Raw genomic sequence first — 27,863 nt, forward strand, 5'->3', positions numbered from 1 at the left:
CAATGGCACCATAAATGACCCTCCTATCCCAGCCTCCCCAGTAGGTAGAATGGCAAGTGTGTACCATCAGGCCCAGTTAATGTTTTATTTTTACTTTTTTTTTTTTTTTTTTTTGAGGCGGAGTCTCGCTCTGTCGCCGGGCTGGAGTGCAGTGGCCGGATCTCAGCTCACTGCAAGCTCCGCCTCCCGGGTTTACGCCATTCTCCTGCCTCAGCCTCCCGAGTAGCTGGGACTACAGGCGCCCGCCACCTCGCCCGGCTAGTTTTTGTATTTTTAGTAGAGACGGGGTTTCACTGTGTTAGCCAGGATGGTCTCGATCTCTTGACCTCGTGATCCGCCCGTCTCGGCCTCCCAAAGTGCTGGGATTACAGGCTTGAGCCACCGTGCCCGGCCTTTATTTTTACTTTTCAGAGACAGGGTCTCACTACCTTGTCCAGGCTAGTCTTGAACTCCTGGTATGTCAAGTGCTTCTCCTGACGTGGCCTCCCAAAGCACTGAGGTGACAGGCATGAGCCACTGAGTCTGGTTCTTGACTGAATTTTCAACTCCCTTTCCCAATTATTTTCTTCCATCTTTAGACAGATGTAAATGGCCTATGTTTTAAGGTAATTTCTCTCCTCTACTTTTTGAATTTCTGGAATAGTCATATATATCCTTCCATCCATTTTTTTACCCTAGTCCACTCAGTTATGCTTCTGACCGCATCAGGCCATTAAACTGACTTTTAGCTTTCTCAAAGCTAGCCAGCACAATGACACACACACACACACACACACACACAAACACACACCAGTGGGCATTCCTAATGCACTCTTACAAGACATATGCTGGCCATTCCTTTTTTTTTTTTTTTGGAAGAAATTGTCACTTTCTTTGGTATTTATAACATTTCTCTCTTCTGTTTCTGTAGAATTTGTGAAAACTCCTCAGTACTTTGGTAGGTTCAGCCTACTGCTTTATTTTGCCATTAAATATTGTGGCTTATCAAATCTCATTGCTAGCCACCTATATTCCTGTTTCATTCATTCAGCCCAGGTTATCTTGACATCATCTCTGGTTTTAATTACATATATTGCTTCACATTCATCCTCTAGAATGGTATAGCTTGCTTACTTAACAGTTGCACCTTCATGTTTCAAAAACAGCCCTTCATAGTGTGCACACCCTCCCATAACACCACGCTTTTCCAGATTTTCATTCATCTGTGTACTTAAATCAGAAACCAAGGAAACATCTTTGATATCTCTTGTTTACCCTCTAAACTCATCACTAAATTCTTTTATATCTACCTTCTAAATATATTCCTAAACTTTGCTTCCTCTCCATATTGACTGTCCTCACTCTATTGCAAGCTGTCAAGACACTTCTCACCTAAACTGCCCCAACCACATCCTTGTTAGTCTTCCAAATTTCTATATATGCATCTTAAGTCCACTCTCCACACGAGAGTCTGAGTGATCATGTTATTGCACTCATTAATAACTTTAGCATATTTTCATGTACTTTTAAGATAAAAACCAAAATCCCTGACCTAGCTGACAAGTTCCCAGTGTCGGGGCTCTATGTTTTTCTCTCTCCCTCTAGATATCACCTCCTGCGACACTAAACTTCATTCAGTTTTTTTAACTTATTTTGCCTGTCTCTGCTATAAGGCTTTTGTAAGGCATTTTCTCCACTGGAAATAAGGCCCTTTTCCCCTGCCCCATTTATCACCAAAAAACTTTCACACATCAGATATCTCTCTCAAGAATCTCTTCCCTGAGTGACTTGTTTTAGTTACTCATTCCATAGATCAATTTTCCTTCATTTCAGGGATGTAATTATAAATCATAACCATGATTATTTGAAAAATGTTGGTCTTCTCCATTAGATTATATATCTTTTTTTTTTCTCCAAACTTTGTTAATACAGGAAATTGTTTGCTTTTATTTTTTTTTCTTCAGCATTACATCTCCCGGGCCTAGCAAATAGCCTGGCACCTACTGAACAATAAACGAATGCATAAATGTTCTGCATTCAAGGATAAAATAAAGATCACGTTTCCTTACATTCTGATAATGTTTTTCTTTTTTTTTTTTTTTTTTTTGAGGCAGAGTCTCGCTCTGTCGCCCGGCTGGAGTGCAGTGGCCAGATCTCAGCTCACTGCAAGCTCCGCCTCCCAGGTTTACGCCATTCTCCTGCCTCAGCCTCCCAGTAGCTGGGACTACAGGCGCCCGCTACCTCGCCCGGCTAGTTTTTTTTTTGTATTTTTTAGTAGAGACGGGGTTTCACCGTGTTAGCCAGGATGGTCTCGATCTCCTGACCTCGTGATCCGCCCGTCTCGGCCTCCCAAAGTGCTGGGATTACAGGCTTGAGCCACCGCGCCCGGCCTTCTGATAATGTTTAATGCAATTCCTATTTCCAATGATGCTACAAAGCTTCTGAAAACTAACCCGAGCAAAGTAAATATTTTCATTTGTCACCCGTCCCCACGCCACTTTTTTTTTTTGTCATTTTGATGTATAGCCTAATCCTTTTCTCAGAGGTGAATATTTGTTTATAAGACATCTGGATGGAAGATATTAAATCCAAGATAGAGCCAAGAATAAAGCAAAAAGGACCAGCTCAAGTTAAGAGATATTTTTCACAAGGTTCTGAATACATCTGCTGCTTCTGTTATCCACCAGGAGAGTGAAGAAAGAGGCATGAAAACAACTTCCTTCCATGTGGACTCTGGGTACAAGTGAGGTCAGAAATCTCTTTAAAGTGCTCACTTAAGATTTCTTTCTCTGCCCTCCCTCTCATTTTCTCTTTCTCTTCTTCCCTCTCCTCTTTCTCTTTGTGTGTGGACACAGACACACACAGATGCGCGCGCACACACACACACATATTCTATATGACTACAAATATCTCACGCACTGTAAAATATAGAGCAAATTAACAATGAATTGTAATAGGTTACTAAAAATCTTATAAAGCTTCTGTTAGATCCCATACATTCAGACTTAGATCAACATTGTCCTGAAATATTTTATCTGCCCAAAGGCAATCAGCTAGAAATATCTGCCTTACATTTCACTAAAAGTCAATAAAAATAAGTCAGTATGTAAATCTTCAAGGCTGTATATGCAACCTATTTGTGCTATTTTCATCTACATTTCTTATATGATTAACCATAATTAATCGTTTTCATTGATAATCCTGATTCCAAGTCCCAAATCTCTCAGTAATACAAAGTTACACAAAAATAAATATACATATATGCTTTGCCTCAGCAAAATTTATCATACCGCTGGATTGATTTACTGGTATCACAAATAAAACTAAACAGAACTAATACTAAAAGTCAGATAGTCAGAAGTCAGTTTTCCTTAGGAAAACTCTGATTTCTATTACACATAGGCATTTGAGCTCAGTAGTATAGAGGTAACAGCCAAAAAAGACCAGAGAAAGAACAAAACCTAGTTTCTGTGCTCATCTTTTGTAAACAACGACCTTGTAATTTTTTTCTTCTTTGAAATATCACTAAGAAAACCAATTGAATCCAATTATATAGTTATCAAACAGTAACCAAAATAAAAAGAACGGCTCTTCTCGATGTATGCTCAGAGAATCATGATCATCTTTTTATTTCTCTTTAGATACAGAATCCAAAGATATCATTATTATATCTTTAAAAGTTCACTCATCCACAGAAAGTGTTCTGGAAATTGTTTGTAAATCAGCAGTAATCGATCCCATGATAAACAGTGTCGTAATCTCACTTTTTCAGTATAGTAACCTCTGACAACCTGTTAGGTTTTCAGAATTAATTGGCAGTTTGTTGACAGCTCACTGAGAACACTGAAAAGCACGTGACTAAAACAAACCAGCTGGAACAGATGGTGCAATAATGATCCTGTGACTTCCTTGTAACCCCCATGTTCATAGGAAAGCATCAGAAAACAACCTCATTATTAACTTGAAGAAAACAAAATGCATGTGTATCTAAAAAGTATCTGCCTAACTTCAGATCTAACAAAGTGAAACTTTAAAATGGTGAGGGGGTGGGCAGAGATCTCTCATCTTCAAAATATATGTTTATTTGAATCAAGCCATTTTCATTTTCTCCGCCTGGCAAATCATGCCATGCTGCTTGCAGGGGGTAGGATTTAGAGTAATTACGTTATTTAGTAGATTCAAATTTGAGGGATTTTGATTTGTTTACATATTCTCCAGAATGTCACTTCTAATCACTTGAGAAAACTAAGACCACTGACGCTTCGCCTTAAGAATAAAATGCAGCATTTGAGATGGAGTAGAAAACTGTCTTAGCATGCCTTTGAATGAAAAGAGTGTCAAGATGAAGCAAAATCTCCAACATTATCAATCGTTGCAGAGAGGTTAAGTATCTTCACCTGCCTCTCACTCTGTTGTGAGTGGGCCATCTCAGGTTCTTGACTTCATGGCACAAAAGACGTTGAGAGCAAGTTCAAAGTAAGAGTATGCGAAGAAGTTTATTGCAAAGCAGCAGTGCACTGTGAGACGCAGAGCAGGCTGCTCAAAGGGTGAGGCTGCATCTAGTGCCTTAGAAGGAATTTCTTGTATGGGAGCTGTACGTGAATATTCATAAAATACTGGTGAGGTAACCTGTGCAAAGGCTGACCTCTAATTGGCTCATGCGCTCAGTATCTACATGCTCTAACACAGTTCGCATGTACCATTAGCATATAAAATCTCCACGTAGGTGTGGGCTTTTTACTACTAAAATGAGGAAAGGGTTACTATAAGTTAAATCTTGAGCTTAGCTGTGCATGCAAGACCTCAGAGAAGTCCCTGCCCCCTGCCACCCAGCTCCCACCCCCTGGCAGGAATTTGTAGCTAATAGCTTCTTGGGCTTTTGGTGCTAATTGGCTGGAGATTGGGGATGGAGGTGGGGGAGGTGCTACGTCAGAAATAAGGGACTTTTGTTCTCTTTCCCAGGTAGTACTAGATATCAGGAACTTGTAGCAATCTGGTGGTCTGCTGGTATCCTGTAGGACCGCTTACTTGTAAAAGAGTTAGGGGCTGATGCAGGAAAGTGCAAGCAAAAAGAGCCCGCGGGGCTTCACACAAGGGAGACATCAGTGCGGCAGGCCTCACAGCCTTACTTACCCTGCCACAACTCCGTAATGGAAAACTCCTCACCCCGTCCTAGAAAACTCCTGTGGGTCTTTCCAGAGGTAACTCCAACTCAATTCTTTGTGAGACCTTCCTTGACATTACCCAGGCTTTCTGTTCTCTGATGCAATTCTTCTGTATCTCCCTTATGACTGCACCTTGCACGGTGGCTATTGCTTTTAGAAAGGCTATTATTCTTACAAAGATGTAGAAGAAAGTAGTTTAGATGTACTAAACTAGTACCCACAGTCTAGCAAGTTTCTTACATTCCACAGACTTCTAGCTCTATTATGTAGCAGAAAAGAGCTATAAATGCTCACTAGTGCCTTTTTTCTTTTCTGGTATTCTAGAATTCTATGAGACAGGAAAACTGACTTCTAACTTGCCTTGGGTCTTACTGTGTAACCTAAGTAAAACCGATTAGCCTGGGTGGGCCCCATCTGTAAGAGGGAATTTACAAGCCAATATAGTGTAGCACCTGTACTGGATTATTCCATCTGATTAGGTTTATCAAGCTGGTGAAGAGAAAGGAGGAAGAACAGGTTTGAGAGAGCAAACGGCATTTTTCTTTTGGAGGTGCCTTTTGGTAGACCAAATGGAGATATTAACTAAGCATTGAGATATAGGAACCTGCAGTTTAGCAAAGAGATATGGGCTAGAGATACCTGTTTGGGGTTCTTAGCATTTATAAATCACCCAATCTACGTGTGAGATGGGAGGAGGATGTGATTAGAGAGGAGAAGAGGTTCAAAGACTATGCCGTCAGGCAAGTTTAGTTAAAACACGGTATGTATTTCTATAAAATAAGAATACTGAAGTGGTAAATTTGGAAAAATAATAGATGAAAAATTTTATTCAAATGGAATGACTGGAAGCCACAGCTCTCCTCATCATCTGAATTGCTACATGGCTATTGGCTTGTTTATTCTCTGTATCCAACCACAAAATTAACTCAGTAAAGACAGAACTATGTTAATCATTTCTGTAAATTAAAGTGGTACTTGGCCCACAGTATAATCTCAATAAATATTTTTCGGTAAATGAAATAATGAATAAATTAATGATAAAAATTAATTAATTTGAAATAGTAGGTCTACATTAAGTGATTTTTATTATTCTTTATGTAATTGAAAATGTTTGAATTGACTGTGAAGTGAGTCGAAAAATTAAGTTGCAATTATCACAAAAAGCCTTTTCTTTTACACTTCGATCAAAACTAGTCTTTCAATGGGAAGTTCTTTTGGAAAACCTCCCTTGTCGGGACAGAAAAACTTTTTATTCCTTATCTTAACCGGAATTGGAAGGACCAGAGTGGCTTCTCTAACATCTATCAGGCAAGTCTGTTTGTTGTAGCAGTTATTTTCATCTATTGAGACACTTTAACTTCATACCTACTACTGTGAACTCTGTGGTTGAATTCTAATTTAATATTTTTCTTAGGAAAAAGCATTCTCCAAAGAGTCTAGGTTTTTTTTTTTTTTTGAGACGGAGTCTCACTCTGTTGCCCAGGCTGGAGTGCAGCTGTGCAATCTCCACTCACTACAAGCTCAGCCGCCCGTGTTCACATCATTCTCCTGCCTCAGCCTCCAGAGTAGCTGGGACTACAGGCGCCCGCCATCATACCTGGCTAATTTTTTGTATTTTTAGTAGAGACGGGGTTGGCCAGGATGGTCTTTATCTCCTGACCTCGTGATCTGCCTGCCTCGGCCTCCCAAAGTGCATGAGAAGAGTCCAGTTTTATAAGAGTAATGGATTCCCTCTTTTAGAGAAGTGGATTTTCTCCATTCAGAAGCACATTCTCCTCATCAGAGCAATGGATGTATCCCGTCACTGTACCAGCTGCAAATCTTTTTCTAACTAGCACGATTTACAACAAAAACAAGGAATTACTGCCTTTCATGTTGTATATCCACAAGGAAGAGTAAGAAAGGAAAAACAGATCCTATATATCCTACTAGATATAGTAGGATAGTATCAGATGGTATTTAATTCTCCAAAAATATTTTCAATAAGTATTATTGCCTATATATGACTACCATAAAGAAAAATAAAAGCTTATAGAGATATGAAATGTCCAATTTTTAAAAGTTAGTAACAAGGCTGACTATAATAAAATCTGATTCATTCTGGTTATTTAATACTACTTTTAAGTCACACATACAAGGTGAGAGAAACTCCTGAGGCCAGACGTTCAAGTTAAAGACCAGCCTGGACAATATAGCAAGACCCCCTCTCTAAAAAATACATTAAAATTAGCCAGACATGTAGATGTGCACCTATAGTTCTAGCTACTCTACTTGGAAGACTTAGGTGGGTAGATTGTTTGAGCCCAGAAGTTTGAGGCTGCAGTGAGCCATGATCATACCATTGCACTCCAGCCTGGGCAACAGAGTGAGATCCTCTCTCTCTTAAAAAAAAAAAAAAAGAAAAAAAGGTGCACACAATGATGCAGTTAAAAAGATACTTCCGGCCGGGCGCGGTGGCTCAAGCCTGTAATCCCAGCACTTTGGGAGGCCGAGGCGGGTGGATCACGAGGTCAGGAGATCGAGACCATCCTGGCGAACACTGTGAAACCCCGTCTCTACTAAAAAATACAAAAAACTAGCCGGGCGAGGTGGCGGGCGCCTGTAGTCCCAGCTACTCTGGAGGCTGAGGCAGGAGAATGGCGTGAACCCGGGAGGCGGAGCTTGCAGTGAGCTGAGATCCGGCCACTGCACTCCAGCCTGGGCGACAGAGCGAGACTCCGCCTCAAAAAAAAAAAAAAAGATACTTCCTGTACAGGAACTTTCTACACAGAAAAAAACAACTAATTATTCATACTGAATATTTCTGGAAGAGGGAACATTTCACTTACACTTGCTTTAGATCAAGGTAAGTGAAGACACAAGATAAACAAATGCTGTGATGATGAATGCAAATAGCTATGTGACTGCTATGTCCAGATTGTATGTGAAAGGCCTTCCAAATCTATATGAAAACACTGGCAAACGTAATTTTTTCAGTTCTTTTTTACAGAGGACTTTATGCTTTAAATTGGGACAATAATTGTACCCATTTATGGGGTACATTTTTAATGTATAGGCATAATATTAATATCAATGTAGAATGATTAAATCAGGGTAAGTTGCATATCCATCACCTTAAACATTCATTTACTTGTGTTGAGAACATTCAATAACTTCCTTCTAGCTGTTTGAAACTATGTAATATATTACTGTTAACTGTAATCATCTTACAGTGCTATAGTACACTAGAACTTATTCCTCCCATCTGGCTCTAATTTTATATCATTTACCAAATCTCTCCCTGTCCCCACTTATCCCTACCCTTCCCAGGCTCTAGTATCCTCTGTCTTTAGTCTTAAAATATTTGTCTTCTTGGTCCATACTGTAAAAATATCCAATATTTTTCAATGCAGTACTCTATGTTGAAAGATTACAACATACTCAGTACACTTTTTTTCTTAGTATGTGGGATAAGAATATAATTTTAAATGGTAAATAAAAAGAATTATGACCATTAATTTAATTTTACCCTTTCAAAAAAGGAGAAACTTTTTCTTCAGTTGCATCTCAGTCATTAATTTGGAGGAAAAAACTTTCCAAATTGTAATCAATTATACCTTTCAATCACCAGCTTAATTTGAGGCTAAATGTAGATAAAATAATTACATTGCTATTTTAGAAATACTGAGACGTAAAATGTATAGGAATTTGAGCTTGCATTAGGAGACAGTATCACTGTTAGTTCCATTATTTTTGTTTCAAAAAGAAATTTTGTTTGTTTGTTTTGTTTTGAGACAGAGTCTCGCACTGTCACCCAGGCTGGAGTGCAGTGGTGCGATCTTGGCTCACTGCAAGCTCCGCCTCTTGGGTTCAGGCCATTCTCCTGCCTCGGCCTCCTGAGTAGCTGCGACTACAGGCGCCAGCCACCATGGCTGGCTAATTTTCTTGTATTTTCAGTAGAGACAGGAATCTCACCGTGTTAGCCAGGATGGTCTCAAACTCCTGACCTCATGATCTGCCCACCTCAGCCTCCCAAAGTGCTGAGATTACAGGTGTGAGCCACCATGCCTGGCCAAAAGGAAATGTTTATACTCTGCTTTAAACAAATGGTACTTACGGAAGCCCCACATTATTAGAAGTATGTTATGTGGTAAATATTTGTTGTCCAAAACCATCCACGCCTTGAAAAACTATTTTGTAGTTACATTAACTCCTCTGGTACACAAAAACACATTTTAAAGCAAAACGTTTAAGAACAACATAATACAACATAGAACACAAGAGAACAGAACTGGAAACTATACTAGAGACCTAGTCCAACCCCTTCTTTTAATATTTAAAGTAAATGAGAATCAGTGAAATTAATTTGAAATAATTGGTATACATTAAGTGATTTTTGTTATTCTTTATATAATAGAAAATATTTGAATTGACTGTGAAGTGAGTCGAAAAATTAAGTTGTAGTTATCACAAAAAGTGAGGTTAACAGTATGCTCATGATAAAATGTGGGTCTAGAATACAGCTGTCTCTTATTCCTAGCGTAGTATTTTAAAAAATACTACAGCATACCTAACTGTAACCTCTTCACTATGGAAAGAAAGAACACACACGTACAAGTGCTTAGTGTCTAAGAAATTTTTTAACAGCTATGTCTCTGTGAAGTATAGTAAAATTCTTGTTACTACTCACTAGAATTTCTAAAGTCAACTGAAAGGACGTCATAGTAACCATCTTTATAGAATCATTTATTTGAGTACAAGTTTTGGAGTTTTTGGTTCATATATTTGATTTCTCACAATGATGTTCACTGAGAGTATGGTTATATATAGTTATGGTTCTAGTTATATATAGAGATGGTTACAGTTACGGTTATATATGAATATATAAATTTGAATTTGTATATAAATATACATTTAGTTATTGATATATAGGTATATAAACATAGATGTTTTTAATTATAGCTATACAGAGATGGTTATATATAGTATAGCATATATACTTTAAAGCATTTTTGACAACTTTGAAACAGAATAAAGCTTTAATAAAACTTAGCCAAGGAAATTTCTTTAAGTTGCATAATAATACAGTAGGCTGGGACTTCAAATCTTATATACTAATGTCTCAAATTTAGGTCCAAAAAAGCAATACAATATATAGTGACTCATTTTTTACCTCTCAAAACAGGTCTCTGGACTTCATTGTAATATATTCATGATTCAATAGTGAAAAGGTACATTATATATTGCCTCAATTGAAATTAATTGTACATGTCCATTTTCAAAACCAAAAAATAATAATATTGTCTACACACAGAATGGACTATCAGTCGCCCACCTTGCTGAAAGCTGAGGTCTGTATCATGGTGTAAAATGACTGGTTAAAATGATGTCCTAAGATGGCCAAAATAATGTGATATATCTCAGTATGCTGCACTTAGCTCTTCTCCACTGTGTATCAGCTTTGTTTATATATGACAGTATCTAAAAAAAATAGTGACTTCAATATTGACCCTGGAACAAGACTGGTGTGAACTGCACGGTTCCATTTATACACAAATTTTCTTCCACCTCTGCTACCCTTGAGAAAGCAAAACGAACCTCTCTTCTTCTCCTTCCTCCTCAGCCTACTCAACATGAAGATGATGAAGATGAAGACCTTTATAATGATCCTCTTCCACTTAATGAATAGTAAATATATTTTTCTTCCTTATGGTTTTCTTAATAACATTTCTTTTCTCCAGCTTACTTTACTCTAAGAATATAGCATGTAATAATAAAACATACAAAGTACATGCTAATTGACTGTTTATGATATAGGTAAGGCTTCTGGTCAGTAGCACATTATTAGTAGTTAAGTTTGGGGGAGTCAAAAGTTATATTTAAATTTTAGACTGTTCACAGGGTTGGCACCCTACCCCCTATGTCATTCAAGGGCTAACTTTATTTCTCAAAACTACCAATTCAGAGAAAGTACTTTTAATACTCAGCAGTGATATACTATAGTAGAAAGAACAATAGGTTAAAAGTCAAAAGACATGATTCTACTTGTGGCTGGGCTCATAAACTGATTTTCTTAACACTTGCATTAACATCCTCTACCCACTGTTCCCTGCTTCTAACACTAACTAATGCACTTGAATTCTTTAGAGGTCACTGCTGTACTTGATCTTTCCTCCCTTTAGCTTCAAACACAAACAATATTCTCATGATTTCATTTCATTTTGTAGTCATGGTTTTGTAGTTTCTTTTTCCACTTTACTCACCTTCCCTCTTAAAACTACAGTTTTGTTATGTTAAATTTCTGAAAATAGAAATAATCAGACTGATAATGTTTAATTTTTTTATATTATTTTCAATACTATCTTCAATAAAAATTTAAGGAACAGCATCTGTATGCCATAGTAATACAAGCTGAAAGTTAAGAAAACATTTTATTACTTCTCAAAGTAGGTAGCAACTAGATGTTATCATGCAGACTAAAACTACCCGATCACATGGATCCTAGCTTTATTTTTCTCCTAAACACTCTTTATGTACTTTATTGCACATTTCATATGTGTAAGCCATGAAAGGCCTATTGCCTTACTTTGTATGTAAGCTACACCTAAGTTTGCGTAGTGTAATGTGGAAAAATGATGTTTTAAAAGTTTGAAAGTAATAATACATTATATGACCTTGAAGATCTTTCCCTGGTTCAAGAGAAGGGAAAATTATTATAGGCTCTGTCTTCTGAATTCATTGCCTTCTACCTTGATGAGCACTTAAAATGTAAATTAAGGAAGAATACAACTCTTAGGACTGACTTTGCTTAAAATCCCAAAGGTACTATGTTACACATTTTATTTGCTATTAAAAAAAAAATCATTGCAATTTTGTCAATGTCAGACAGATTTTAAATTCAACCTGTTCCATACCAAGGTCTCCAGCAGCCCGTGTTCTTTAAATCTGGAGCTACATTTATTGTACAAGAAAAAAAAATCTGTCACAGTTTAACAACGAAGTGCTGCACAGGGAACAACTTAATTTCCTCTGTATTTAAAACTGAAATGCCATGGGGAAAACTTGCCCATTCATTGGGGTCAGCTAAGTTTCAGAGGAATTCTAGTTCATTCTCAGAATACTATGGAGAGTCTGAGAATAGTCCACAGTTAGTAGAAGTAATTGAGGCTCAAGATATTTTCCGGAGAGATCCCAGTAGGGGAGATATGACCACTCCCCTGGAAAGAGGGAAGACAGGTTAATGCTTACTTGCTCCATAAAGATTCTCACAAAGTTTCTCAGAATCAAAATCTCCATGTTTTCTTAGAACATATAGAAAGTGGAGAGTAAACTATCCTTTTAGATGAACGTTAGCTCAGTCAACTGAAGACCTGAGCACATTCCTAGTGGTTTAAACCAAAGCAGACAAGAAGAGCTGAAACCCTGCAAGAAAACTCTAAAGCTATTGGAACTATTTCATCTGGCTATGTGGCCAATCATAGCCAGTGGTCAGAACCCAAGTCATGAGCAAATAACATAGCAGAAATTGAGTTTGTTTTCAGCAAGAGACATATAACTTACATTTTACTTTAGACCAGTGTCTCAAGTTTGAAAAAGAGGCAACAGGTAAAATATTTTTTTTTTAACTAAATTGTATCAGATTTTGAAAGAAGAAAAAAACTGAAGAAAAGTGAAAATAAAGCAGTAACATAGTGTTTTATAACAATAAAAAGTGCTTATTGGATATATAATGTGTACCAGACACAGTTACACCATGAGCTTTCAAATTCTTGATAATCTGTCAACACAAAATACTGTAATTTAGGTAGAGTACTCAGATGAGTTCAGAAAATATATCTATAACAACACTTAAAATTATGTCTTTTGAAATAAATGATTTTAACAGATAATAAAGACAAGGCATTGGTACTAGTATGATATCTGAGAATCTTACACAAGTGAACTTTTTAAATGACACCTCTAATTAAATTTAGAGATAGCTATTACATTGAATTTAACCAACATAGAATTAGAATTTATATGCAACTCCATCAAGATGCTGTTTCTAGACTGATGGTAGGTATAAAAAATTTAGTAGCATCATCCAACCCGTTTATGGCCTGCTTCAGAACCGCTGTAATTCTGTAAAATCCACAGTAACCCTGACCACCAATAATTTTTAGCAACTTTCTTTCTCCATTCTCTCCTCTTCTCTAGGTAATGAATATAAAATTCCCAATATAACTGGTTGGGCCCAGACTGAGAGCGAAGTGTGTACCTCCCTTCCTGCGTTCTTAAAGGACTAGAACCGGAAAGCATAATGACTTCTTCTGGGTAGAGGCTGAGAGAAATGTCTCTTTAATGAGATAATCTATTGCAAAATGAGCCTTTGAACAGCCAGAGAGCAGTCAAAATAATACTGAGCGCTGGCTGGAGAATCCATCAAAACATACTCAAAAGCTTCGTTTATTTCACTTTTTTTTTTTTTTGAGACGGAGTCTTGCTCTGTCACCCAGGCTGGAGTGCAATGTCGGGATCTCGGCTCACTGCAAGCTCCGCCTCCTGGGTTCAAGCCATTCCGCTGCCTCAGGCTCCAGAGTAGCCGGGACTACAGGCGCCCGCCACCACGCCCGGCTAATTTTTCTGTATTTTTAGTAGAGGCGGGGTTTCACTGTGTTAGCCAGGATGGTCTCGATCTCCTGACCTCGTGATCCGCCCGCCTCAGCCTCCCAAAGTACGAGGATTACAGACGTGAACCACCGTGCCCGACCTTCACTACTTTTCTTTAAAAAGCAAGTTTGATTCAGCCCACTGATTGGTCCTATGGCAAACAAAAATAGCTAAGGCCAACCCTTAAGGAGTAGAATTGCATATAAAGCATGTAGGACGCTAGCCCAGGGGACACAGCTTTCTATCAACTTTGGTTTCTGAACTTTTTTTTTATCTTATAAAAAATTTTTAAATTGTATTTCTAATTTTTACTTTATAATTTATACAACTTTTAATTATAATGCATCAATTCATTGAATTGTTTAATGGTTTGTGATAAAGCTGTCATGTTTGAGAAAAACTACTTTTTCAGTTTACAAAAATGTTATTGTATATTTGTAACTAAAGTTTTTCATTTGAATTTTTAATTGATCTGATATTAATTTTGAGGCACAGTATAATGATAAGATTTTATTTTATTCTTGTAGAAAATAAACTATGGTTTTGGGAAAGTTTATCTGATTTATAATTCTATTTTGGTTAGATGTGGGATTTACCTATATCTGTGGTTATGTTTCTAAATTCTCTGTTTCCATTAAATTATCTATTCCTATGCAGATACCATAGCTTTTAACTACTAGAATTTGATAATAATTCTTGATATTCAATAAGAAAATTCTTGGTTCTTTTCTCTTCCATATTCATTTTAGAATGAACACATACAGTTCTTCATCAGACATTGTAATTCATATTTGATTTGCATTTATTTTTAATCCTTCATGTAATTTACTTTAGGTGTTTATTATTTAAGCAGTGTATAAAGTTGTTTTTTTACTATAGCAAAAATTTATATTTAATAGATAAATTTAGTATATTTACATTTATTAAATTTGCTAATATATTTGGACATATTTCTACAAGTACTTTTGTGCCTGTGTAAGTGTGTTTACCATTGTATATATTTGATTCTTTTGTTTTCTTTCATACTTTATATTGGGTTGTTAAAATTTTCAGTATATCTCTTTTTTTCTCTTTGTAGAGGCCTACAAAGTCTAAAATATTCAATGTATCTTTCTTTAGAAGACGACAAAATGTTAAGCTTTAAAAATGTTTTACAAACATATGAAATTAATAAGAATAATACTTCTACCTTTAAAATATAAGAAATCAATTTTTATTACAATTAAAGTCAACAGTTACTTAACTGCTGTGCTTGCCATTTTTCCTTGTATTCCATACATTTCTGATAGGTTATTTTTATGCTGAAATAAACCTTTCTATAGTTTTTCAATGTGGGCCAATAGGAGGCAACATGTCTTGTTCTTTGTATCTTAAAGTCTTTGACTAGCCCTTAATATTAAAATTATTAGTTGAAATAGTAACTTTATTAAAATCTTGGATATGTAAATAATTCTAGAACTTTCTCCCAACACTTTTAAATGTCTTGTGGCATTTACAACATGATGAGATGTCTCCTGTTAATCTAATTATTATTCTTTTGAAGGCAATGTGTCTTTTATTTGGTAGTTTTTAATACCCTTTTTAATTAAACTTACTTTTTCTCTTCAGATTCTAGCATGTTATTTTGATAAAATTTCCAGTAGTATTTACAATTCTTCATTTTTTCCTTTTATAATCTAATGTGTAGCCTCTCCAATTAACTTTTACTTAAATGTCTACAGATTGTCAAGATTTTACATCATTTTGTCTTTTAAAAGTATCAACTTATTTTATATTTAACTTATTCTGATTCATTTTTTAATTTCTTGTGATTTTTGGGAATCATGCATTTTAAAGAATTCAGGCTTTTACAAAATTTTATTTCTTCTGGAATATAATCTTATGCACTTATATATTTACTTGGTGGTTGTGGGTGTGCATGTGTGCCTGACAGAGGATACGTGTTTGTCTGTGTTTTTAAGTCTACTTCCCATGCTGACACTGGCGACTTCTGTCTTCCACCATCTGACTATGCTGAGAGCATTGCAGATTCAGTCACCAGCCTAGTGGTCAGTTTGCCTGATTGCCATGATTTTTTTAAGCATCCACCTCTGTCAACACACAGCTTTAGCTAAGCCACACCATTGACCAGCTTCTTACCCCACCTCAAATCAGTACTATCCCAGTCCCTGGATTGAGGGACTGGTTTGATTGTGGCAGCTTCCAAGAACTTCCATTGGAAAGTTTTCTTTCCCATTTTCCCCTAAGAGCTAAATCTCCAGGCTGCCTTTCCTACTTTCTCGGAAACCCTTGACTTTTGCCAGTTACGCCTTACGCCTCGCACACCCCCACAAAGCTATGCCTTTTTCATTTCCCCTTTTATATTTTATTTATTACTGTTTTATATTTTATGCTTTGTAATAGCCTCAAAGTCTAAGTAAAGTAACTAGTACGTTTTGTTCTGTTATAAAATTGCTGGTGTACCTGAGGCATGCTCACACTGTAATTCATTTGTATCTATTGGACCTGCAAGGATGAATCACATATTAACTATTTACTGGGTAGACCCCCAAAATAAAAGTCATTCAAGCATTTTTTTAAGTTTCCCAGAAATACCATTTGTAAGGCATTTAGTGACAACGTATATGTTGCGACCTTTCTTTCTTTGAAGTTACTTAGATGATAGGATTTTCATAAATTTTTCTTATGATAAAAGTGAAGTAGGTAATTTTTATGTGCATTCATGTGTTTTGTTACATGCAAATTTGAACTGAAAATACTAATTATATATACAGTTTAAGGATAGAACTGAGACATTACTATGAAAATCTGGAAGACAGAAAAGAAAAAAAATGCCAATCTGAATGGGATCTTTTATAAACAAGGGTTGACTTGATTATTTTATATATACACTAACAGAAACCCTTGGGGGAAGAAAATTGATGATAACATTGGAAGATCATTAATTTATGGAATACACAACCTATAAATAATTCAAATTATTCACTAAGGGAATTATTATTAAAGACATTTCTTTTTAAAAGAAATCTCACTATTTGTACGGATTTTCAAAAACTATGGTGTAAATAATTAATATGCTAAACTTAATTTGGTGTCAACATAAATCCAATTCATGAAACATGTAAAACTAGAATTGTATATGTATTTGAAAGACACCTTAGAATTTATAGAGTCCAAAGATCTTTCTCACAGATAAATACAAAGAATCAGCATGATGAACTAAACTCTGATTGTATATAATTACTTCTAGTAATATGTCTTTAGTATTTTTAGATATTTGTAGAGTAATATGTCTAGATATAAAGTTTTCTAAATCCCAGAGTCTTTTCAAGTTTTCACTAGAAGTTTTGCTGTGGTCTGAATGTTTCTGTCTCATGCAAATTCATACTTTGATATCCTAACAATCAAGGTGATAATATTAGGAGTTGGGTTTGGCATGAGGTGATTAGGTCCTGAGAACAGAGCTCTCAGAATGGGAACAATACCCTTATGAAAAAGGGTTAAGAATGATGTCTTGCCCCTTCCACCATGTGGGTACATAGGGAGAAGGCACCTTCTCTGAACTACAAAGTAGGCCCTCACCAGACAACAGATCTGTATTAATCGTAGGTCTCCCAACCTCCAGAAATAAATTCTTAACATTTATAAGCTTCCCAGCTTATGACATTTTGTTATAGCAGCCTAAGTGGACTGAGACAGATTCTAATAGAATAATTCCACCTGATTATTCCAGTATCAAAGATGTAGAAGAAAGCTTAAGAAAGTAGAAAAAAGCTGTTGGTATTTTCTTTTTCCCAATTCCTATGTATTTCGTTATTTAGTATGCATATGTTTACAATGATGTTTGCAAATTAGATATTTTTCTTAAAATGACTCTCATTGTAAAACATTTTATATAAAACATATTGGTCACATATTGGCAGTATGTTATCCTAAGTTAATTTCAGCTATAATACTTTACTGTTTGAGACTATCAATTTTTATGATTAATTAACTTGTTAGTTTTGTTCAAATCCACACCTTACCTAAAGTGTAATCCTTCAAATATTGTAGTGACAACCTACTGCATATCATTTGTGTTTTAAGCTTTAAAACAATATCTCCCAGAAAACTCATCTGGAATTTAATATCTCCAAACAAATCTCTGCAAATTGTCATATTCTTTACAAAAAGATAAAGTGAGAAAGAACTTTGATAATATACTTGGTGTTACATAGCAAGTTCTTAATTAAAGCACAGTAATCAATAAACACATATTAATCAAAAATATCAAGAGAACATTGTTTACAATCTTCCCCAGAGAAAGGACTTAAGCTTGGCTGTGTAATGGTGAAACTTTCCAAAGCTGTCACCAAATTATATTATGGCAGTATTAATAAGAGAAGGCGTCTCAGAGCTCCATGTTGAAAACAAAACAAAATGAAAAAAAAATCCTCTCAAATTTGTCTTACACAATAATTCAATGTAAATTAAACAATTTTGTTCTATTTTATGCAGATGCTAAATGTAAATAAGTAATCAAAACAATTTTCCAAATTGTATAGCTTTAGAGATAGTAGTCAGAAATATCTATAATATGAAGGAAGGATAGGAAAGATTTAATCCAAGAGAGGCATCATTTCTTTTAGATTTACTCATCACAAGATTTTAAATGTGCCCTTTTTAAAGAAGCAACATGCTAGCACTATAAATATATCCTAGCAAGACAACACAGTGAGATTACAAATATAAAGCAATGGAATTCTAAAGAGCCTAGAGGGATAAAGTCCACATAGATATTGAGCATTTTTCATTTTCTGAAATCACCCTGCCATTTTAAGCAACAAAGTGAAGGTCTTGTAAAATGATTGTAGTCTGCCATCCCTGAACACTTGATGAAGAGTTTAGGAAAAAAATCCTGTGTCTGAAAGTGGGAAAACTTTCTTTTTTGTTTTCACTGTCTATGTGGGTTCATTCTTAGGAGGGAGGAATATTCCTAAACCCATAGGTTTAGTAATACAGCATTAAATGTTTCATTATAACTATACATTTAACCCTTATCCCGTGCATAATAAAGAAGTTCATGAGTTTGAAAATTGCATGTAGTCTTTTAAAACAAGCTCAAACAAGAATGTTGTGTTTCCTATGCAAGTGATTAGAAAGGTGTATGAACTGAATATCCATGCCTTATGTGAACAAAAGCTTATCCTTACAACCGTATTTTTTCAAATGACTATTAGTCTATATTAAATAAGAAAAAACTTCAAGTACAAGTGATTTTTTTATTCCTAGTTTTTTTGTGTTTATATAAGCTGCATTAGGGCAAAGAAAACTGTAGAAAAATCTTTTCCAAATATATCAAGCCCTGTAGAGTAAAAACAATATAATAATGACAATGACAATAGCAAATATTTTCTGAGTGATTACCTTATTTGGGGCTCTATATTACATAGCTTATATGAATAATTCAACTTAAACTTATAACAGCAACAAAAAAAGCTGAGGTTTAGGAATGTTCAGTGATTTGCCCAAGATTAACACAATGACAGAATATTTAGATCACTGTTATTCACGACGACCAAAAATCAAGAGGTTCTAATTAACTACAATTCACAATGGAATAGGTACTGGCTATATAGTTTTTAAATGTTAACTTTATCAATATTTTTATTATGTATTAAATATGGCCAGTAATAATACATTGAACATATTAGATATGTGAATAATATTAAATGAAAATAAAAATTACTTTTAATCACATATTATTTTAGAGAGTCACATTTTCTGGCCCAAATACTTATAGCCTATGTAAACATGTCATTTGAATTAGAACACAACTTAAATTATGCTCATTGCAAATGTGGTGGGCCAATTCGTTTCTAGATCCTTGTCTGCTCTGTAAGCTGTAATATAATCCCTTTAGAAGATTTAAGAATATATTTAAAGCAAAAATACTTTTCTAAAACAGTCACCCTTAAATTGAATAGAATTAGAATCTCAGATATTATCTGAGTAATTTGAGTGCCCATAGGACATGCTTTCTCATTGGAGGATATCTTGTCACTTATGAGCCACTAATAAAGCCCTATACATATTTTATATTAAATAAATGAATATATTTGTTTATACTCACATGGTGACAAAGTATGGATTGTGAGTATAAAAGTATCAAAGTTGCTTAATATAAAAAAATAAATTTTAAAATATGTGGACCTGTTGTCCACTTAGGAACAAGTTCATTGATCATTTCTAAAATTGGCCATCTGGTGGCTTCATTTCAAATTGCATTCACGTTCCAAAAGATATACTTTGGATCTCTGGAGGATGTGGCTAAACGATTCAACTCTATTTACAGAGATTATAGTAATCAAATGGCACAATGATATAAAATTACTCCATGCATTGGAGAGTACCTACTGCAGCAGGGGCTTCTCACTGAGAAGATTCCCTGGGCTGGAAAGACATAAGTAGCATGAGAATGAGTCAGAAGCCTCAGCCACAAAGAGAGAGCCCACTGGTGTCTGAAATGACACTGCTCGATGCTAGTTTCCATCTCACTGACTTCCTAGCTTGCCTTCTCTTTTTCTGCAGTCATAGACCAGGAGATCTTATGCCATATTTACACTTATCAGATTTTGGTGGGCAAGAAAATTATGGGTAGAGAGTGTTTGATAAAAGTTCCTAGGCCAGACCAAAGATATTCTGATTCTAGGGGTCTTAGATGAGATCCAAGAATCTACAATTTAAACAGGGATCTCAGGTGATTGCCATATAGGTGGAGCAAGCCTCACACTTGTGCAACACTGCTCTATCATATCTGCTATACTCAGGTAAATAATAGATTAACCTCAAAGCGTTTGAATTAAAACTTCTATACCAAAGTCTAGCAGATTATCTGTGGGTGACTATGCACCATTCTTAGAACATTAAGACATAAACAGTGTGATTTCAGTATTTAAGTTTAGGTTTTCTTCTCTACTTAAATAGGGGCAGGCAGAATTGTTATCTATATAAGTACCCTCATTTATAGGGTTGAGGCCAGAAAAAAAACCTTGGCACTACAGTACTCCATCAGAGTCAAAATATTGCACACTTGAGAATTTTAAAAATCCATTCTTTCTAAACTGAGATGCAATTGTCAGTGGCATTAAAAATACCTACATTTCACATTGTTCCTCAGAGTTTGGCAATAGGACATCTATGCCTATTGAATAGATGTGCAAACTGTCTGCCTTTTGAAATAATCTTCAGAGCATGAAGAAGAAGCTGCACTAAAAAAAATTGCAGATAATTTGAATTTCTCTTTGAATTTTTACCATCTGCTCTCCAGGTGGAGCTATCTCCATTTTATCTTCTACAGGAGGAGGTTGTTTGGCTCCCTAGATTGTCAGCCTGGAAACTACAAACTCTCACATGGTATTAGGTGATTATAACTGATTTTTAGAAGTCGAACCTTTGTTAATTATTAGAAATAGATCAAAATCATTTCAAAGTTTAGCAGAAAAATGGTAGTAATTATTATTATTATTATTTGAGACAGAGTCTCGCTCTGTCGCCCAGGCTGCAGTGCAGTGGCGCCATCTCGGCTCACTGCAAGCTCCGCCTCCCAGGTTCGCGCCATTCTCCTGCCTCAGGCTACGTGGTAGCTGGGACTACAGGCGCCCGCCATCATGCCTGGGTAATTTTTTTTGTTTTTGTTTTTGTTTTTAGTAGAGACGGAGTTTCACCGCGTTAGCCAGGATGGTTCTACTGTTGTTCAGAAGGTTGTAGTGTTGAACTCAATCAAGTATTTTCATATTCATTTAAACTTCTAACAGTATTCTGAGTCTAAATGGCATTGAAAATGAGGGAGGACCAAAAAGTCTAGTCTGCAGTAAATGATTGCACCAGTGAGGCTGAAGTCGGTGAGTACCTTCTCCATGGTCACACAGACAGTATGTTACAAGGTCACCCTAAAACTCAGCTCTATTGGTTCCCACTCATGTTTTTACAGCACACCAAGTAGGAGAGGCAGTCATTGTTAACTGATGGCTTTTTCTTTAACTTTCAATGCTTGCTTTCTCTTCACGCCTAAGTCTTGTTTTTCATTTTGTTTTGTTTTTGTTTAGTTTTGGCATTCTATGTAAGATTTTTGTTTAATATAAATACTGGTAACATTCAGACACCTTAAAATATAGCTCTTATTGTACGTGAGGTGAGTGTTTCACCTGGTGCCAGTCATATGGTAGACTCTTGATATATATTTAATAAGTGAATGAATGAAAGTCTATCATAAAATGACAAAACTTCCTAAATGTGTTATTATTGGAGCCATAAAATGATGCTTCATGTCTTCTGTTTCTGTTTTTAAATAATATTAAGAAAGCAGCTTTATAATGATAAAGGATAGAGATCTTAGCATATATTTAGAGAAATTCAACTTCTTTTCTTCTCAGTAAGGATTCTCTCTTACCTGGATAGCCAATAACAACTAGTTGTTCTCTGAGATTCTCTGATGACCTTGCCGCTCTCAACAACTAGAGTCATGGTGCTCCCATTGGAAGGGCAATTAATGTTAGAGCTGAAGGACTTGTGATCTGGCCCCAACTCTGTGCTTCACTGGGTAAATCACTGAAATTGTTTTGGTATTTGTCTGTCAACTTTAAAACCTGGAATGGATGATCGCCGTGGTTTCTTAGAGCTCTGATTTCTAGATGATACTTCCCATGATTCTTCCTTTTTACTATATCCAGTTTATTTTCTTTCACCTCCATCTCTGGGCTACTGCATTGAAAAATATTGAGGAGTAAGAATCATCCTGAATATTTTAAGCACGGTGATATCTCAGGCCATGGAGGCTTAGTGGAAGTGACCTGGGGGAGAATAATTTTTGTCAGAGGGACCGAGAGGTGTACTGAGTAACTCAAAGTAATCAGTTTTAAAATATGTGATTTCACTGCCCCTGCGGTCTTATATATTAGAAGCTGCATATTAATGTGTAAATGGTTGATGACCTTCAGGCTAGCAATTACACACTATTTTCTGTTAAATGACATGGGAGACCACCTGAGAATATTTTAAAAATATTTTCATTTGTTTATGAAATATATCTGGAAAACAAAACAAAACAGTAACTCATTGGTTTCCAAGGTATATTTTTTAAACAGTACAATACCATTGGAAGAAAAATTAACAATTTAACCCTTTCTCATTTAGCTCATGGAGATTGTAATTTCATAGTCCCATTCACTTGCTAGAGGGAAGAGAGAACAACAAAGGTATTATCTTACATAGTTCTCGGAGGAGTTGTTTTAATAGAATGGAATCATGGCTGCGGATCTCATTTTCCCGTAAATGCTCACAACTCAATCTCATGCAATGGCTGTGTTTACCACCACCGATGTTTAAAATCAGTGTTAACATAGGAGACTTATACAGTCAGTCAGGCAGTCCTTTTCTTCTCTTGTTAACTAGGGTTGTTATTACTGTTTCCTCAATTTCCTAGAGGATTCATGAACATAATCATGTCAGCTGCTAAACTGGTGGGAATTGAAGCTATTCTACATTTTGAAAGCATTTGCATGTGCTAACTTGGAAACTACATAAATCAGTGCTTTGATTACTACTTTTTAAAAACTTCTACCAGCTCTTAGTTTGGTAGATGTGAATTGTCAGCATAGTATCAGTGGAGTTTCTGCAATTACCCACTTAATTAGCTCATTATGGAGCCAGTCAGAACAATGAGGTCCTCAAAATGGGTTTACTCAAGTTTTCTCATTGTTATTATTTGTTTGAATACTCTTGTTAAACTCATTATGTTTATCAAACTATTAATCTATGTTATACCTCAATTTTATTTATATTTAAAACACAATAATTTATTTCAATAAAGTAGTTTTTCTTTTTTCTTTTGTTAATATAATAAATTACTTATTTTTCTTTTTATGCAAAAGGGTATGCCTTCATTGTAGGAATTTATAAAATACATGTGAGAAAAATACAGATAAGAAAAACTATAATAACTTGCAGTCTCACAGCCTAGAGGCAATGAAAGTTCATAGTTTGGTATATTTACATCTTTTCTTCATACATATAACCTAAAATAAAAATGCCTTACTGTTCAATCAATTTCAATATGGCTTATTCCACCCCTGCTCCATGAAAAGTTATCTCCCTGGGTCCTTTATAGCCTCATTGTTGTTAAGGTTAATGAATGCCCCCTCTTAATACTTTCTCATTTGTCTTGGCTTTTCCCAAATATTTGGGTATGCTGTATTTTCAGCTCCATGAAGTCAGAGATTGTAACTGTATTGTTTATCTTTGTAGTCTAGCACCAGTGTAGTACCTGGCAGATAAAATGGTTTTCCAGATATTTTGTTGAATAAATGATCAAGTCTTTAATTTTAAAACAATGTCTGAATTTTATTTCATGGCAATAAAATTTTTGGATTTTTTACTACTTATCAGAAGGATGTTCAAAATATCTTTCATTTTTCTTTTGTTCTCTATACATATTTTATGCTAATGAGTTTCTGTTTTAGATCTTCATCTTTCACATTCTATCTGGTTTTTCATGCACTCTTGTGGCTCTGGTTGCCATATAGATTATCCTTCCTAAATCAAAATCCTTTACAGATCTTCTCTCCCCAGATTCAGAAATGTGACTGAGTGTGTAGTTTTCCACTGTGATACACCCATATCTCAGAAACATGTCTTAGGTCAAAAAATACAGTCTCTCCCACACCCCAAAATTCCCCCAGCAAGAAATAAAAATGGATATTTTCTGCATAGTGAATATTTTTAATATGTGCCCAAACATCTCAGCATGCATATTTAACATCTTGCTGTGAGATCTTTAGGAATAGTCATACCGAAGTAGGCAAGACTGTAAGGGATGATGAGAACCCAGTTATCAGAGGAAAAGGAGAGGAATTGAAGAGCAGTCTGAAGGATTCACGGGGTCATGATAAATACTTTGGAGGTAAATGCACAAGAAAACCAACTTACTGAGAGTGTGTCAAATTTTGATTTTACATCTTTAGCAGGGGGAGAGTTGTAGATATAAGGGCTCCTGCAAAATTAATTGGAATAGAGATGGGGACTTGGTTGGAGTATTAACCCAGAAACCTAGACAGAACTCTATAGTAGTGGATCATTGAGCCCAAAACATGAGAAAAAGGCTGTAAATCCATGCCAAAAACCCAGCTTGTAAATATAGCCATTCATATACCAAAAGAAAGTAATTCAATTTAAAGTATTATTGCAATAGTATACATTTCTTACCTATAACTATATTATCCAAAGTGTATTCTGCAGAACACTAGTGATGTATTAGTTGGGTGTTTATATAGAAGGAAAACAGACTTAGATGGTTAAATAAGGATTGGAAATGCTGAGATTAAAAGAAAACTCCTGAAACATTTCTCAGAGACTTTAGTATGATAACATGTTTTGGAAACACTGAAAGTAAGCTGTTGTATGCAGAGTTTCTTAAACATATTTAACAAAAATTTCTCTTTTTTAAAAGAAGAACAAATTAAGGGATAAATAGACCTGTGATTAAACTTTGAGATTGTTATAAATATATGCAGGCAACCCAGTTTCATATAGTGGGTATGAAGCAAAATAAAACTGAACAAAATGAACCATACTAAACAAGAGACATGTTTCAAATATTCTTTGACTTTTTCTCAGCTATTTTCCTACGTTGACTATAAATCAATAGTTATCATCATAATTCTCTGAGCAAGAAATAAACAAAAACTGATAAATATTTTCCACAAAATAAATATTTTTAATACGTACAAAAATATCTCAACATGCACATTTAATAGTTTATTGACGTCAAATCTCTATCAGCAATTTCCTAGGTCACATCTTAGCAAAGGCCACAAATTAAAAGTCTAAAGACTGCTTAGTTACCCAGTATGCTAGGACCTGGGGGATTATTTACAGAGATTATAGTTAGAAGGTAATATTCACTTTAGGAACAAGGAATTTCAGGTACACGTGAACAAAGTGGCTAGTGGCCACATACTACACACACACACATATACACCAAAATCTGTCTTAACATTTGGAATTTGTCCCCTGAACACATCTGAAATTTGTCCCCTCACTACATTAGGATTTCTTTATAAGCGACTGTGTTCTTCACCTTTTTTGCCCGAACGACTAGTTCAGTTTGTCACAACAAATGTTCATTAACTGATGGATTGAATACGTTGTCCTTCTTTGGCAGTAGACATCCGCGTTATTTACAAATTTACAAAAAAGAAAACGTTGGAACAAATAGCATTTGGAAAAGGTTTAACTTGTCTACCAACATGTTCACAACTTACAGAAAAAAAAATGCTTTTGTTTTCCAGAGGTGTTGCTAATAATAACTGTATGATACTATTATATTTCTATCAAAAAGCAATATAATAGCTAGGATATCATAAACTAATACATTCGTTAACAAACTAAGGTTAATTAACCTAAGCTTTTAGGGAGGATGAAAAGTACATTTAGAGGTAGTGGAAGTGTGAAACATATGTCAGTGACTATAGTGTCCTGGCAAGCAGGGGACTCCTGTGTTCCAACGGGTACTCAGAGAGCTGGTGGAAAGGTGGGGTATGAGAAACAGAAGCCAAAGATAAGACCTGCAGCAAGCTTTAAAAATTTTGCTTAAGTCATTGATAGCTGTAAAGCAACATTCTGAAAGTAGAAATAAGAAAGTAAAATATAGATAAATGTAATATTACTTATATTTATACCTACATAAGCCTCCTTGCTCTTCAAAGTACTAGGTAATATGTGAAGTTCAATAATTCAGCTCCATTCTGAATTTCAAGCAGTTTTGGAGAAATTACAGTGTGATGGAGGAAACTCTTCAGAGTTACAGAACTTCCATTAGGTAATTAGCTGAATTAATTAATTTGATTGATAGTTATTGTAATTTACCACATTTACAGATTAAAGGACAGTGAATCTGATACTAGAGCACATCTCAGTGCATGCAGATACTATTCATTTAATAAAATTAAGGTCAATGTATGATAGACACTCTTAGCAAACTAAGAATATAGAAGGAAAATACTTAATCTTTAAAAAGACATCTATTTTTCTTAATGTAAAAAGAAAAAATATCAAGACTCTCATACTTACTGAGATAAATTTTAATAAGACCAGCAGCAAAGGAAAATGCTTGCTATTACCCATTCTGTTTAGGATTGTACTGGAGTCCTAATCAGTGCAGTTAAAAAAATAATAAAATAAAATCTGTAATAATTGAAAAATTGAGACAAAACCCTCTATATTTTTAATAAAGTGCTTGTTTACAAAGAAAATCCTAAATGTATTTTTGTTATTAGAATAAGAAAGGTTTGATGAAACAAAAGAAGAGAAATCTGACATGCAACACAAAATCAAAAATCTTTACCATATTCCATCAGAAAATGTATTTGATGTATTTTCAATTGACAGAGTGCCAATAAAAAATACATAGAAGCCCTTTATGCAAGAAATTAAGTATTTTATTGAAAACATTAAATAATACTTAAATAAATGGAAATATTTAGAAATAACTCTCTGTAATAAATTTATCAATATTCCTCAAACTGAGTTATAGAATTAGTGCAATTCCAATTAAAATCTTAATAGGTTTCTTTTTTTCCCCATATCTTTTCAGCTACTTGCTTTTTAAATTTTAGATTCCAGGGTACATGTGCAGGTTTATTACGTGAATATATTGTGTAATGGTGAGGTCTGGATTTCTAGTGTACCCATCAGAAAAAGAATGAACATTGTACCCAGGTGATAATTCTTAACACTCCCCTCCCTTCCAACTCTGGAAACCATTTTGGAGTGCCCAGTATCCATTATCTCTATCTTTATGGCCACATATGCCTTAATGGAGTTCTTTGTAGGATTTGATATGCAGATTTTAATTGCAAAGACAATTGGAAGGGCCAAGAACATCTGAGAAGTTCCTGAAGAAGGAATAGGGAGAGGATTTTTCAAACCATATTTCAAGACATATCATGAGAGTATACACACACCCACACACACACATAAACACACACACACATACACATACACATATACACCACATTAGGCAAAAGTTAGAGGCAGCATACATAAAATTTTATC

General features: G+C 35.2%; 1 protein-coding gene across 2 annotated transcripts in view; it reads right to left on the minus strand.

The window, feature by feature from the left end:
- The window catches only part of FSTL5 (follistatin like 5), an 812,556-nt gene that overhangs the window by 759,620 nt on the left and 25,073 nt on the right, over positions 1-27,863 (minus strand). The window lies entirely within an intron of this gene.

The sequence above is a fragment of the Trachypithecus francoisi genome, unplaced genomic scaffold (assembly GCF_009764315.1).
Source record: "Trachypithecus francoisi isolate TF-2019V2 unplaced genomic scaffold, Tfra_2.0 Lachesis_group1, whole genome shotgun sequence".
Classification (NCBI taxonomy): domain Eukaryota; kingdom Metazoa; phylum Chordata; class Mammalia; order Primates; family Cercopithecidae; genus Trachypithecus; species Trachypithecus francoisi.